We start from the raw sequence: 14,828 nt of genomic DNA, 5'->3' as shown, positions 1-14,828 counted from the left end.
TGCTTTCCCCACCTTGAATATGTTTTAATTCCTCTTCATTCTGCCAATCCTTTTGTGGTGTCCAATTGGAAATTACATTCCGTTTGATTGCAGCTGCATATACTCCAAAAGCATCTAACAGTCTTCCCTGTCGACTAAGCTCATTGAGCAATACACGAAAAGAGAATCTACTAGGAATTTTCCCTCTTTTAATCATAAGAACCAAATACCTAATGCATCATTAACTCTCCCTTCCTCACATAAAGTTCGTAGAATACATTGTATGTCATCATTCTTGGAGAATACCCTGCTCTTACCATCTCATGCAAATGGGCTAATGCCTCATCAATCTCACCACCTACAGCAAGAGCTTGAACCATCAAGCAATAAGTGTAAGGTGAAGGGCCAAAATCCATTTCCATAACCTTCTCAAATAGCTCCTTAGCATCTTTTAGCAGTTCACCGTTGATTGTTGTCTGTCTGCAAAGGCCTCTGAGGAGCGTGTTCATGACTCGCACATCTACCTGAAAACCAGCCTCCTTCATTTTCTTGTAAGTCTTCCAAGCTGCAGAAACTTCACCCCATTTCAACAAGCCCTGTAACATGATGCTATAACTAATTTTATCCGGAAGGCAATCTCCATGTTGCATTTCTTCCAAAAGGTGAAGTCCTTCCAAAGGCCTGCCTTCCTTGCAATACCCATTAAGAAGGGCATTGTATGTAACAATTGTCGGTTTCAGTCCCATCTCCCGAGCTTCTATTAACAGCTCAATTGCCTCATCCGGCTGCCCAACCTTGCAAAACCCATCAATGACCAAGGTAAATGTATAGATATCTGGCATCTTTGTAGACTTCTTGATTTTCTGTAAGAGTTGAAAGGCCTCCTCCAACCTCCCCACATAACACAGCCCACCGATAAGGCAATTGTAAGTCCTAATTGTGGGCTCACACCCAACTTGATTCATGATCTCAAAAACCTCAAAAGCTTTCTTCAGTCTTCCCCTCTTGCACAAACTGTTAACCAGATCCGTGAATGTAATAATGTTTGGACGAAACCCACTTTGCACCATGTCATCTAGAACCTGTTTTGCCTCATCCGGTTCATTCTTCTTACATAAAGACTGAATCATGATAGAGAAGGACAAGGAATCCGGCGACAATCCACGGGATGGAAGCTCAGAAAACAGACTCATCAGCAGATTCAAATTCACCAGCTTTCACTAGAGCTATGAGGATGTCATTGTAGTCAGAGACCGGTTAAACTTTTATCGTCATATTCAAAAACATCAAGAACCTTCACACGCTCTTCAATTGGTAAACCACTGATTTTCTTAACAAGATCACCTACATGCAACCTACCACTTCTATGACAAGAATCCAAGGACTTCACACTGTTGGCCGGGTGAATAAACCTTTCTGTCAGCAAAATCAACAAGCACGTCCTGCTCGTTTTCAAGCATCCCACTATTTTCCTCAATGACATTGGCAGCATCATATTCCTTCCTCAGCGGGCAAGGTACCATCTCCCTCAACAGAACCAAGGTCCACTCTTTCCCTGTCAGTATCCAATACATAATTCTCTTCTACAAAATGGACATTTTCCTTTCGGCTATTCGACAATCTTCATTAACTAAATGGGGATACTCTGCTACTACTTCACTAGCATCGCAGTTAGCACCATTTTCTTCGTTCGGCAATTCGCCATTTTCCATCACAAAATCCACCATCTCACCTGCTTGTTCCGTGGGAATAACACCATCTTTCTCCGAAGATTGAGGAAAAATACCACTTTTCTCGACGAAATTAAACTAATTCTACTGATGTAGTGGGCAATCTACTGTTCCTTCTACAAGTGAGAAATTTTGGTGATTGTGTGCATGTTGTGTGTACTCCACAAGAGAAAACTACTGTTGGAAGAGGAGTTGGATTACCTCGACGGGGATTGGAGGTAAGTTGGGGTCTCTTCCCCTCCAAATAAGACTCCGAGAAGTAAGGCAAATGAGAAGACTGCAAGCGTGAGGAGGAGAAGAAAGGCGGCGGGGAAATGGGAAGGGGGGAAGGGGAGCGAAGGGAAGACATGAGAAGGGAGAGAGAGAGGGATATGGTTTGGATTGGGGTTTTTGAGCTCAGCTTGAGGTTTATGGTGTCGAAGAGCCGTCGAGGGAGTCGAATCAGGATATGGTCACCTCCGGTAAAAGAAAACAAATAAACATATTTCTTTAAAAAAAACCCTACACCCACCCTTCGTCCCCAATTTCCTTCCCGCTCCCCTCCCTTCCCTCTCTTTTCTCTTCTCTCAGGCGGCCAGCGACGAGGGCGGCGGTGAACGCAGGTGGAGGCATCCCTCTCCCTCTCCTACCCTCCTGCAGCACAGTTGCTGGCTTCCCGGCGGCCATCTCTCTCTCTCTCTCTCTCTCTCTCTCTCTCTCTCTCTCTGGGCTGCTTGTGCTGCTTGCCAGCAATGCAGCAATGACTAACCCTCTTGCCCTCTCCCACTTCCTTTCCTCCCCTCTTCTTCCCCTTCTTACGCTTTATGTAATTTGTATTAGAGTCCTAGTATCTTAGAGATATTAAATTTAAGTGATTATTCGTTTAATTAGTAATATGTGTAGAGATGATTCATCTATTCTACAGTTTTTCCCAATTTTATGCAACATTGATGATATTCTTCCGGCCCAAATGGCGGATGCTGAGAAGTAGAAAGAGAAGTTGATCAAGGTGACAAGTTAATGTTCTGTTTTTGTTTTATTTTTTTTCCATTTTATTTTATTATTGCTTTTAGGTACCTTTTACAGATAAGATTTAATGGGACTTCTAGTTGAGTGTTGTGGAGTAAATAGAATATGTTTTTGAAAAATCTTTTTTCCTCAATCTTTTATAATTAGCTTGCAGTTGAATGGCTGGTCTCTTACTGCACCTATATCAGAATTCGTGTGTCGTCTATAATGTATCTCCTACTTGTCTGGAAAGTCACACTCTTATCTAGTGTAAAATTTCTCCTCAGGGATTTATATCAGTAGGAAAGTCTATAAACCAGTTTAAACCTCATCTTTTTAAGCTAACAAACTGCACAAAGGCAAAACTTTAAAGTATCTTATAAACATCACAGATGTATAATGTAAATGAGATTTCAAGTGCGATGCAACATTCTCCATATGATTCTAAACATTTTAGTCTTTTTTTGACTGAAGTAAACATTTTGGTCATTACTCTGTTTGCCCTGGTCAGCAAGCCAATCTACTCAATACGCCTCCCTGAATGTATGCTGAACTTTGTTCTGCATTATTTCTTTATCTTTTCCTTAATTATGTTAATAACAGATTGATATGCTGAGGTCCTTTTCATACTCTATTAGTATATATTAACAATACCAGTGAATCTGATTGCATTACAACGTTTATTGCTCCTGTAGAAGTTTCACCTATAGATTGAGCTCTTACCATGCTTTATCTACGGTTGGGTTCTTATCTAAACAGGTCATTGTTCTAATAGCTAAATGGCTTTATATCTCCAATGCTGAATTATGTTCTATTTTGAGATTGTCAAGCCCAGTTGCATTTTATTATTTGAAAAATCTCTGCTGATACCTTGGTTTTACCTATTATTTTTCTTATTATTAATTCCCAACCCTTGAGGATTTGATATTGTCAGTGTCAGTCCAATTATTCAACACCCGCTCTTTCTTTCTTATTCTTTCAAACCTTCACCTCTGAATTTTCAGTCATTAAACCTACAGTTGGGGAATATCTTATTGTCTGGTCTATCCTCTTTCGCTTGCCTGCTCCTTAGGCAGTTCCAAGCTTCCTCTATCACTAATTTTGGTGGAGTCAATGTAATGTAGTAATGTTTAGCATTTAATATCTCAAAGTGATAGGTAAGTTTGGAGAGGTGTTGTGGGGGGTATGCCATGATCTTGGTTTACAGGTTAGGGATATGGCTAGCAAGGAATGCTCTTCCTGGGGAAGCTTGCAAGACATTTTATGGTTGTCCGCTAGCTGGGTAGAGGATGGGAAGAGTTGATTGTTGGCACCATTCTAGGTCCTCTAATTTTAGTACAAAAACTATTTCCCATCCCCAATTTCTTGAAGCTGTTTGTTATATGGATGTGATTGATCTGATTTGTGCTTCTTGATGATGTTAATTTTGACAGATTTTGTTATCAAACTTCCAATTACATATAACTGTTTGGCCTCATGCTCTACTTATAGATATTTTGGCAATCTTTTTATTTGCTATCATCAATCTTTCTGACATACTGAGTGTAAGTTGAAATCAACAAATCTTCATGAAGTGAAGTTACCCTAATCAGAAGGATTTCTTTTCGAAAGGTCTGTCTATATTACTCACATGTTTTATGCCTTCTTTTTATGGGAATTGTTGGGGAAGCTCTTTCTGAGCAAACAGTGGTAAGCCAGCTCACATTTCATTGATAAATGAGATGAGACAGGAACAGCATGCAAGAGGGGAATTGTTGGGAAAGCTTGAAATTGAAGAGATCTCCATTCTAGAGAACAAATTTAATTGTTGATGGGTGGTTAGTGAGTAAATTAGGGAAACTATCAGGAATGTCTTGGTCTTGGTAACCTAGCGGGTCAATCTAAACATTCTCTGCAATTAACTTTAGTTTTGTGGAGAAAACGCTTTGACTCATGGAATGGAATAGTTTGAATATTAGAGTTTAAAATGGATAGTGAAGGGTGTGCCACACAAATAAAAGAGATTTCATTTTTGATGGTCTTTGGAATGGTTCAATTTAAAGAAGGGTGGATAATTTTGTAGACATATAGTTGATGAGGAATACAGGGTAGTAAATTAATTTGGAATTTCAAACTTAGTATAGGTCTTATGCATAATATTTGAAATTTTTTAGTTGTACATGATCGTTCTGTCTACTTATTGAAGTAGGCAGATTTCGTCACAAAAACCTCTGGGTATTTCTTGTAAGTGATTCTGTTTATTAGATTATTGGTCATGAATGGATATGTTAAGTTATGGCACTCCAATGGTTGTGGAATGTTTTTGACTGTTGCTGTAGCTTGCAGGAAACTGATGGCTAATCATAGGAGATGCTGTCATGGAATTGAAACTTCATAGTTCCATTTACCTTGTGTATATGAGAATTGAGAGTTTCCTATCATCTTCTCAAGTATATACTTAAAAGTATTTCAATGCTCAACATTGTAGGAGCATCTTTATGAAAATGGGACGACAAACCTATGGAGATCTGTCCAGTGATGGACTTTATGGTAGATACATATGGAAAAGAGTTTGACCTTCATGAAGACTATTGGCGGATTACCATCCAGAAGGTTTTCATTGACAACATTTGCTGAGATTATTTTAACTCAACAATTGCAAAATGCCTCATCCATAAATGTTAAAAATTGATGGAATAATTGGAAGCATCTCCTTAGCCTATCATTCTTTATAGTTACACTGGTTCTTATGTTCCCACATTTTGGATGGTCAAGCTCATTTCTGATTGAAAGTCTCCATTTGGGGTATGGTCCTCCATTGGAGGAGTAATTGGAAAATTCTGAGTTGGTAATTTTTTTCTTGCTTTCTTGTCTCGTTGTCAACCATGCTTCAGATGAAGTGGAGGCTTGGTACAGTGTGAACTGAATTTGAGTTGATGACTAACTGGTACAATTATGTGCTCATAGAAGTTTGAGAAAAACTCCATTAGGTGGGTGTTTAGAAGGTGATGCATATTAGTCACTCCATTTTTTTTTGTTGACAGAAGTGAGATCAAGTTATGAGTGGATGATTTGACATGTTGGCTGAAGTGCCAAGAATTGCACAAGGAAAAATTAATATAGATATAAAAGTGGCCAGATCTTCTTTCCGTATTGGGAATAACTTGTTTCTAGAAACCTCTCTGCATACTTAGATCTTCTCTTTGTAGTAGAAGGTCATCTTATTCTATTAGTTCTTTCTAGTCTGTTGTTGCTTTATCTATAAAAGTAAGTTTGCTTCATTTCAGCTGAAAGACTACTAGAAAAATAGTTCGATTGTTTTGTCCCGTGTTCATGCCTAGACACTATTTTTTCAGTGGGTGTGATCCATGTCAGAGCAGATAGGATGGTTACTTGTGGGCATTATGAATGGCTCATTGATTGCTTGCATAAAAGTTCTGTTTGTGATTCCAAACTCGAGCTTTGTCCTAATACAGATGCAGTCCGTTTGAAGAATGAAGATGACACACCAAGAATAAAAATATGTGGGGCTCATAAACACCAGGTAACAGGCCTCCTATCACTCTCCCCCTCCAATACGTGCACCCCAGCACCCCCCCCCCCCCCCCCCCCCCGAAAAAAAATAAATAAAATAATATAATAATAAAAGAAAAAAAGAACAAAAATGAAGGACACTTTGCAGCAAATATATGGTAGGACAGGTAGAGGTTAGCAAGCGAGTGCAAGTTCTTAACAACAAGCACATATTTAATGGCATGGACAAATTCATATTATGGAAAAGAATATCAGGAGATGTATTTGGCGGGTATTATTATAGACAAGTGTGCATAAAAGGTATATTGAAATCAATGTAGCTATGTAAAAGACTAGTGACCAACATTAAAAGTCGAAGTTGCAAGCCAAGCAAGGTACTAGTCATGACGGCAACAAATAGTTGGCCCAAATCTTTTATCTCTTTACACATTGTATATGAAATTGGTAGTAATCATGGTATGCTGAACCGGCCTGTACTGGCTGGTTTTGCACGTACCGTACCAATACCGGACCAACCGGTACGATTCAGCCATGGAAAATGGTTCCCGGCCCTATAGGGGTTGGAACTAAACCGATTGCCACTGCAATACCGGTGCCAACCGGTTTGGTTCGCACCGGTACACATGGGGCAGTGCGCTCACGCGCGCGGGGGAAGAAGAAGAGGAAGAAAGAGGAAGAAATAAGAGGAAGAAGAAGAGAGAGGAGAAGAAGAAGAAGACGTACTGGTACCTTGGGCCTCGTGTGGGGAAACGCCCTTCCTTGCTCGTGGATAGGGGGGAAAGAGAGGAGAAAGAAAGGAGAGATTCAGGAAGAGAGAAGGAAAAGAAAAGAAAGAAAAAAAAGGGAATGCAGCAGCGCGCGTCCCACACGGGGAAACGTGTCCCGCGCGCGCGGCTTCACCCATGGAAGCACAGGGAAACGCATCCCATGCGTGCTGGGAACAGTGCGGGCGCGCTCCCGCGGCGGAACCGGGTCGGTACCAGTTCGGTACGACCCGAACCGGTACCGACTTGGTCCGGGTCGCCACCGGTACGCCGACCGGTACCTGTTCGGCGTACCCTGGTAGTAATGCTTTGTAGGGGGTGCCATATGTGCCTTATAAAGATTTTGTAGTGTGTTAAATAATTAGACAAGAACAAGGTCAACTTGGTATGAGAATGGTTGAAAGCTTTGGAGATTAGAGAGTAGATTGAACTCATTGTTATCAACCACAGGATCCATAATCTAGGGTCTTCTCTTTATCCCTTTCCTCCTGTTAATGCTTACATGATATTTTTTTGTCTTCTGAATTAGTCTCTCATATGGTTCTATTAAACAGAACAGGATCTCTGGAATGGACCCTCTAGAATGGCAGGTGGAATCCCTGAGCCACTGCACATGTTGGGGTCTGCCACGGCATTTGTGTTTGGGGCATATTCACCCTGTCAGTGGTCTCTTCTGTAGCCATCCATTTATTGCAATCAGTTTCAAAAGCCTAGAGGGCGGGGCAATATTGTATCCCCCTTGTTGACATGACTGTTTAAGCTTTGTCCTGCAACTGAATTTGTATGTTCTTTGATTTTTGTGATTACAGAGAGAGGTGGTACTTCCCTGCATGGTTTATAAAGGAAAAGGCTTATATGCAGTTGTTTCAAGGGAATTCAAGCATAGAATGATCTCTCTCGTATGATCCCCACCGTCATCAACCCACATCTCTGCCCGACTTATGATGGGAACAGGCCATGTTTTTTGATACTAAGGCTTAATACACTTCGAGGAAGTTATGGAGTTTTCTAGTGTCTGCTTCTTGTTGTGCCCACATGTGACCTGTTTGTTTCAGGGTACAGCGGTGTCTGAACTGTCTTGCAAAGGGTTATGCATGAATTGGAGGTATGGTCTATTTATCCTAGACATCACATGTTATAAAAGCAGGTTATTGTGCAATTAGCTGCTAAGTGATTATATTACATAGTGCACAGTACATTTGTAGATGTCTTAGTCTGTGGAAATATTTTATACTTTTACACCGTGACCGCATTGTGTAACTTCTAATTTCTTTTCATGTTGATCAGAAGTTTTGAGAGCTTGCAATTGGGTGGCCCCATAACTTTACAAGTTTGAGTGGTACGCCCATAACTAGCAAAAGGACATTTCTCATTTTTGTTTGGTTTTTATGTGCTTTTATTAGTCTTGCTTCTGCGAGGGAGAGCTTTTGAAGTGTTGTTTTTGCTGTGCTCATAAAAGAAATATTGTTTTCACAAGTTATATGAAAATTATCCTATTTATCCATAGATCCTTATTCTATATTCCTCTTCATTCCATTATAATTTAAGACAATTTTAGACCATTTCTAGTATATTCAAATTGGAACATAGTCATCTGTTTGTGGGTACAAAATGTGCGCTGGAAAGACATTGCATTTGATGTGCCGGTTTCTCTTCAGCGGCATCACTTACCAAAACATTTGAAAAATTCGTATGCACTTTATCCTATTTTTTTCCCCTCTTGTTCATGGATGAGTTACATGCACATGTACTACCTATTCCTCTTGTTTTAGGGGAATGTACCAACGAATGCCACATAGAATTAGAAGTGGTTCTTAATGCCGGAAAAGGGGATAGCAATTTTTAGCTAAAGCTTTCTATCTAAGATAAAAGAGTTTTCAGTAGCTCGCCATCCATAATACTCTTACCAACTTATGATGCCTGCTTGCTGCATTTTGCTGGAGAGGCCTGTGTTTGGCACATGTCCGGGAGGCTGATTTAAGACTTCCAAATCAGCTAGTCTTTTTTGATGAAGAGGGAGGCAAAGCCACCCGGGCCAAATCAGCTAGTTAGATCGAGAAACACAACTATGATCTTGTTTAATGTTCTATACAAATGAAGCAGATGGTTGGAGTCAGGGTTGGGATGATGAGTAGGATAAGAAAGTGATGGTGGCTGGAGCTGTAAAGAAATGCCCCACCATGCACTGCACCCAGTGGCATCAGTTCTTGGTCTCCTGGACAAGTCGGACATCAACTGGGGCTGCTAGGCTTTGCAGTGAGATCCAACCTTCTTTTCCTTTTCAGAGAGGCAAGAAAAGAGGAAAAGCATAAAGGTTACATTCACATGACATTGTCAAGAAAAGGAGCCATGTCAGAGTCTTTGGAGAAAGAAAGCAGGAATAGCTCAGTTAATTTTGTGGAATAGATGCCTATGCCACTTTTCTGTTTTTGTAAGAATATTTGCAAAAAATCCTATGAGACCTTTTAGTCACCTATGATGGAAATGTGAATTCAGTAGTTTTATTGTTCATTTAGCTCTAACTAATTATTGTTCATTTAGCCACCATGAAGAACATTTAAGATGAAAACAAGCCTTTGGTCATTCATCAGTTAGACTTAGCAGTCTCTGAGTTTTTGCAGTTCCACTAGGACCACTGTTTAGGCTATTCTGATAACTTGCAAATATATTGAGGTGGTAATGCTTGATCTTGTGAGAAGTCAAGAATCCTAAATGTTGCAACCTTTGATATCCCTTTGGCTCCTATGTGATGGTGATACTCTGTCTGCCAAAGAGCACATCAAGTTGTGTGTGAAAATTCATTAATTTTTGCCACTAGGCTTGGATTTCGGTCACTTGTTGGCACGACTGTCCAGTTATTTCTATCACTAAAAGCATATATTTGGGAATGAAATTGTAATGGTGACATGGATACTATGCTTTCAGATATCTGCCTTGAAGAATCGGTTCATTCAAGGATTAAAACAAAAATTGCAGAGTTTCTAAGATTTATTTTTTTTCCTTTGAAATCATTTTAGCAAATAGAGCGAAGTGCTCCAAATCCGTGCAAGACATCGAACAGTGTTATGAGCTCGAGGTTGGTGAAACGAGTGTTTGCGTTGGAAGGACGCAATAACTCCACGATCCACCCAATGTCATGTGCTGCCCAAAGAATCCAATGCTCTCTCTCTCTCACTCTCACTCTCACTCTCTTTTTGTTGAAGTTGGAAGGCACATCATTTTGTCTTCATAAAAGCAGCATAGGTCCTTGCTCTAGGCCTCTACCCACTCAAAGAAACCCTTTTGGTATCTTCTTTTCTTTCTTTATGCCCCTCTTTGTTCTCCTTCCAATGCGGTTGCCTCGCCATGCTCCATAGCCATTCCATTTATTGCCATTCTTACAACAACCGTATATCAATTCTTTTTAGGGCTTGTTCGGATGTCCACCCATGATAATCCATGGATAAATATTTATGAGCCAAGTGGAAGAGAGATGACGCATCCAGAAAAGAAGAAACTCAGAACTCAGAAGCCACCAAGCATAAAATCCTGGAAAAATCAGGACAAATTATCCTCTTCAAAAGCAAAGTTTCTGCAGAGTGCTGAGAAGCAAAGTTTCCTCTAATAGTAAAATCCCTATTTGTTGCATTTCTTTTGTCAGACTCAAGCTAGATATAGATTATTTGGCGGGGCTCATTTGGTTAGGAGTAATCTGGCATAAAAAAATAAATCTTGTATGAGATTATCATATTTGGTACGAAAAGTAGATAAGAGAGATAATAAAATAAACGGTAAGTTTCATGTCTATTTTTTCTCAGAGAGAAGGTGAATTAAATATCACCAAAGAGGTGGTATTTATTTTTCCATATTAGATTATCAAACAGAAATAATTTAAAATTATCATTTATTGACAAAAATACTATATAATATAATTAATATAGTATTAATATAATACTATATTAAATATTATAAATATATAAATACAATGATTTATAAATAATATATTAATATATTTATTAATAAATAATTAAAATATTTATTAGTTATTAATTAACTCTATTATATAATTTATTATTATATTTATTTATGCACCAAAAATATAATAACATTTATTTATAATAAGGACTATATTTTTAATATATGTATAATCAATTTAAAAATCTTTATCAACTAATATAAATATACTCAATATTCAAAATAGCCAATTTAGGCCGCAATTATATAAGTAGACCATAAATGGCCAATACATAGGTCGAAAAAAATATTATTATTTAAATTATTTATTTGAGATATTATTTAAAATTTGACAATATTGCTACACAAGATTACCTTCAATCAAACACAGTAATCCTTTTTCAATGCTTTTTTTGAACTAATTTTTTATCAATTAAACATAATAAAATTTATTTTCTCTTGCAATCTGTTTTTCAGATAAATAATTTTTTTAGGAATCGTGAGTAGATATTTAAAAGGATTAAGTGGAGCATTATATGTTTAGTACAGGGAGGTAGACCCTAGCATCAATTTTGTATGGAAAAAGGAAAAGGCTGTGACTGTGGTTCCACAATCTGCACTTTTTGTACAGCCTCGTGCCCAAGTTGGTACTAGAATAAAGTCAATTCCTTTAAGAAATGCAAGGACGGTGCCTTCGATATATGTGAGTTTGTCCTACTTCTTTGTCGTCCACTTAATAGAGATCAGTAACCAAGGGGTGCACCTAGAGGAGAACTTATCAAAATCATGTAAAAAATCATTAAACCTAATTTTTGAAACAAAAATAATAATATCAAGACAAACGAGCAGGTCTTGAGAAAATAAGATGGCAGAATTAGCCTTCGTGGATATTTATTTTTCTGCATTCATTCTCAAGAAACCACCTCTCTAATAGCAAATTTATGTATGTATTCTGTTGGGGGAAAAACCCCAAGTCATGCCATAACGGAGGCGCTCGGCCAAAGAGTGCCGATCGGAAAGGCGCCTGGCCAAAGAGCGCCGACCAGAGAGCTGCTCGGCCAAAGGATGCCGACCAGGAAGGCGCTCGACTAGAGGGCGCCGACCAGAGTGCGCGCCAAGAGGTGCCCAACCAAAATAAGCTGCTCGGTTAGAAAGTGCCGACCAAAGACAGCGCCGAGGCGCTCTGCTAGAAGGTGCTCGCCTAAAGGGCGCCGACCAGGAGTACTCAAAGCAGCCCCGCCACAGGGCGCCCCATTGGGCGACCAGCTCGGCTCGGCACCCTTGCCGAGCCAATGCCTTAACCAAATGTTCAACCTCCGCCTAAAGTCCAAGGGACTTGACAACTCCTACGGCTTGCGACCTGCCACTATCTCCAAGCCATCAAGGCATAAGATCTCCGCAGGCATTCGGCACGACCTGCCATTAATGCATGAGACTCCCTCAAGTCTCCGATGCACTCAGGCATTTAATGAACACGGCCCAAGACGATCTCCGGATCACTGGACCATTAGAGCGCATGGCTCTACCTGACCGCCGGTTCATTCGGTAATAAATGCACTTACCATCCACAGACCCCAGGCCCGCCACGGCCGGTGGTTCAACCACTCCAACAGGTCCGATCGACCGTGACAACTCCCTGGTTCCGGTCTGATTCGGCCCCGTTCTCCACTACGCCATAAATGGGCCAAATCGTGCCCAATTATTACGGACAGGGACAAACCCCCCGGTCACCTCCCAGGTAACGTAATCCCCTCCTATAAAAGGGAACCTGGGGAGAACCAAGGGGGAGAACAACAAAAAACGAAAACAGACCCCCGGGACTAAACCCTGGGGGAAGCACAGACACAATTGATGACATCATTCCCTTCGTCTTCTTGATCTGATAAAATACTGTCTTCTCCATACACTTCCTCTTCCCCGCTCTCTCCACATACTTGCCCCCTCTGACTTAGGCATCGGAGGGCCGGCGCCGGGGAGCCCGGCCACCGGTTTTCCTTGCAGGACTTGCACACCCCCCGCGGCGGAGGACGCAGCCAGCCGGCGCACCGCCGTCCGCCTCCTGCAGCAGCGGAGCTCCTCCTTCCCCGGCTTCACGGCGGCCCCCGGGTCCAATTTCCAGCAACAGTTGGCGCTAGAGGAAGGGCCCGAGTTCGCTGCCATGAAGCTAAGAAGCAAAGGGGCCTCCAACGCCTCTCGACGTCCTCCACCCAGTCCTAAGCACTCCGTCCGAAACTCACCACCTCCGGCTGAGTCAGTTCATCAAGTTCGGCCGGAGCAGTTTGATGCCCTGGTGCAACAGGTGCAGGCCTTGGCCACCGCTGTCCAAAGCCTGCAACCTAGAGGCATCCCAACGGCACCGCCTCCCCCGGCTCCAGTTCAACCGGAGCCCCCTACAAGCGGGCTTCCTCTTCGAGGTCAGGACTCTCAAGTCCAGGCCTCCCTCTGGAGAGAGCACCCAGTCAGAGGCCACGGAGGCTGGCCACAACCTTCAGAAGCTGAGTCGGTTCCAGGGCAACATGCACCCGGAGGAACCGCTGTAGCGATCCTCCAGAATGATGAACTCGACAAGAAGGTCGAGAAGCTGGAGCGCCAAATCCAGGCACTCCACGGGAGAAAATCGGGACGTGACGGCGACTTCGAGTTCAATACGAAGTCGCCCTTCTCACAGGAGATTGAAGATGAACCGGTTCCCCTCCGGTTCAAGATGCCCCAGGTGGAGCCTTACAACGGCAAGGCTGATCCCCTTGACCACCTGGAGAGTTACCGGGTCTTAATGGCCCTACAAGGAGCCTCGGAAGCCATGATGTGCAAGGCTTTCCCGGCGACACTCCGAGGACCAGCCCGGCTTTGGTTCACCAGGCTGAAGCCGAGTACTGTCTCCTCCTTTGAGCAGCTCGGCAGACAGTTTGCTGGCAATTTCGCCGCTAGCCAGCCCCAGCGGCGGACATCCGACTCCCTCCTCGACATCAAACAAAAGGAGGGAGAGTCCTTCAAGGAGTATCTGGACCGGTTCACCGCCGCAACATGGGAAGTCCGGGAGCTTGACCAGTCAATCGCCATGTCAGCGCTGAAGACTGGAGCCCGGTCCTACAGATTCCTCTTCTCGATTGAGAAGAATTTCCCAGCGGACCTTACCAAAATGTTCGCTCGGGCCCGGAAATATGCCAAGGCTGAGGAAGCCGTGGCCGTCAGGCAGGGCGGGACCGAGCACAAGCACTCGCAGACTTTATAGCCGAGTGCACCATACCGGACGAGGTCGAACCCGAGCCAGAGCCACCCACGGAGCAGACCCCGAGTTTGACATGGACTCTGCATGTCGATGGCTCTTCAAACTCGGGGGGTAGCGGAGCAGGGCTCATTCTCACCAGCCCAGAAGGGGTGGTCGCCGAGCAAGCCTTGCGCCTGGAATTTCCTGCCTCTAATAATATGGCGGAGTACGAAGCGCTCGTCGCCCGGCTCAAGCTAGCCAAGGAGCTAGGAGTGAAGGACTTGAGGGCCTTCAGTGATTCTCAGCTCGTCGTCAACCAAATTATGGGCGACTTCGAAGCCAGAGACCCGACCATGCAGAAGTATCTTCAGAAGGTTTATCTCTCCTACCCTGACCACGGTCAGGATGCCCTGCCACAACGGGATGCCCCGATTCGTCGGGATGGCCCGAGACATCAGCAATGAGTTAGCGGTCCTCTCTGACCGGACGAGCTCGGCTCGTGCTCCATCGGCAATGAGTTAGCGGTCCTCTCTGACCGGACGAGCTCGGCTCGTGCTCCTACCCTGAGACGTCAGGATGCCCCAATATATTGGGATGCCCTGCCGCAACGGGATGCCCCGATTTGTCGGGATGGCCCGAGACGTCGGGCAATGAGTTAGCGGTCCTCTCTGACCGGACGAGCTCGGCTCGTGCTCCATCGGCTATGAGTTAGCG

The 14,828-nt window shown here is 42.8% G+C and overlaps 1 long non-coding RNA gene and 1 pseudogene across 4 annotated transcripts; one reads left to right on the top strand and one right to left on the bottom strand.

Moving 5' to 3' along the window:
* LOC120110336 overlaps positions 1-2,375 on the bottom strand; it is a 7,050-nt pseudogene extending 4,675 nt beyond the window's left edge.
* A 56-nt stretch (positions 2,376-2,431) lies between these two features.
* Positions 2,432-9,484, top strand: LOC103702134. 4 transcript variants are annotated; one of them, XR_603260.3, is made up of 5 exons: positions 2,432-2,697; positions 6,152-6,219; positions 7,528-7,632; positions 7,783-8,078; positions 8,261-9,484. It is a non-coding gene; the product is annotated as an uncharacterized LOC103702134 (long non-coding RNA). The 4 variants fall into 4 exon arrangements; XR_603259.3 differs by lacking the exon at positions 6,152-6,219; XR_005510944.1 differs by lacking the exon at positions 2,432-2,697 and having other exon boundaries at positions 2,750-6,219.
* The last annotated feature ends 5,344 nt before the right edge of the window (positions 9,485-14,828 follow it).

This window comes from Phoenix dactylifera, chromosome 3, assembly GCF_009389715.1.
Source record: "Phoenix dactylifera cultivar Barhee BC4 chromosome 3, palm_55x_up_171113_PBpolish2nd_filt_p, whole genome shotgun sequence".
Classification (NCBI taxonomy): domain Eukaryota; kingdom Viridiplantae; phylum Streptophyta; class Magnoliopsida; order Arecales; family Arecaceae; genus Phoenix; species Phoenix dactylifera.
This window is presented reverse-complemented; position numbering and strand designations above follow the sequence as displayed.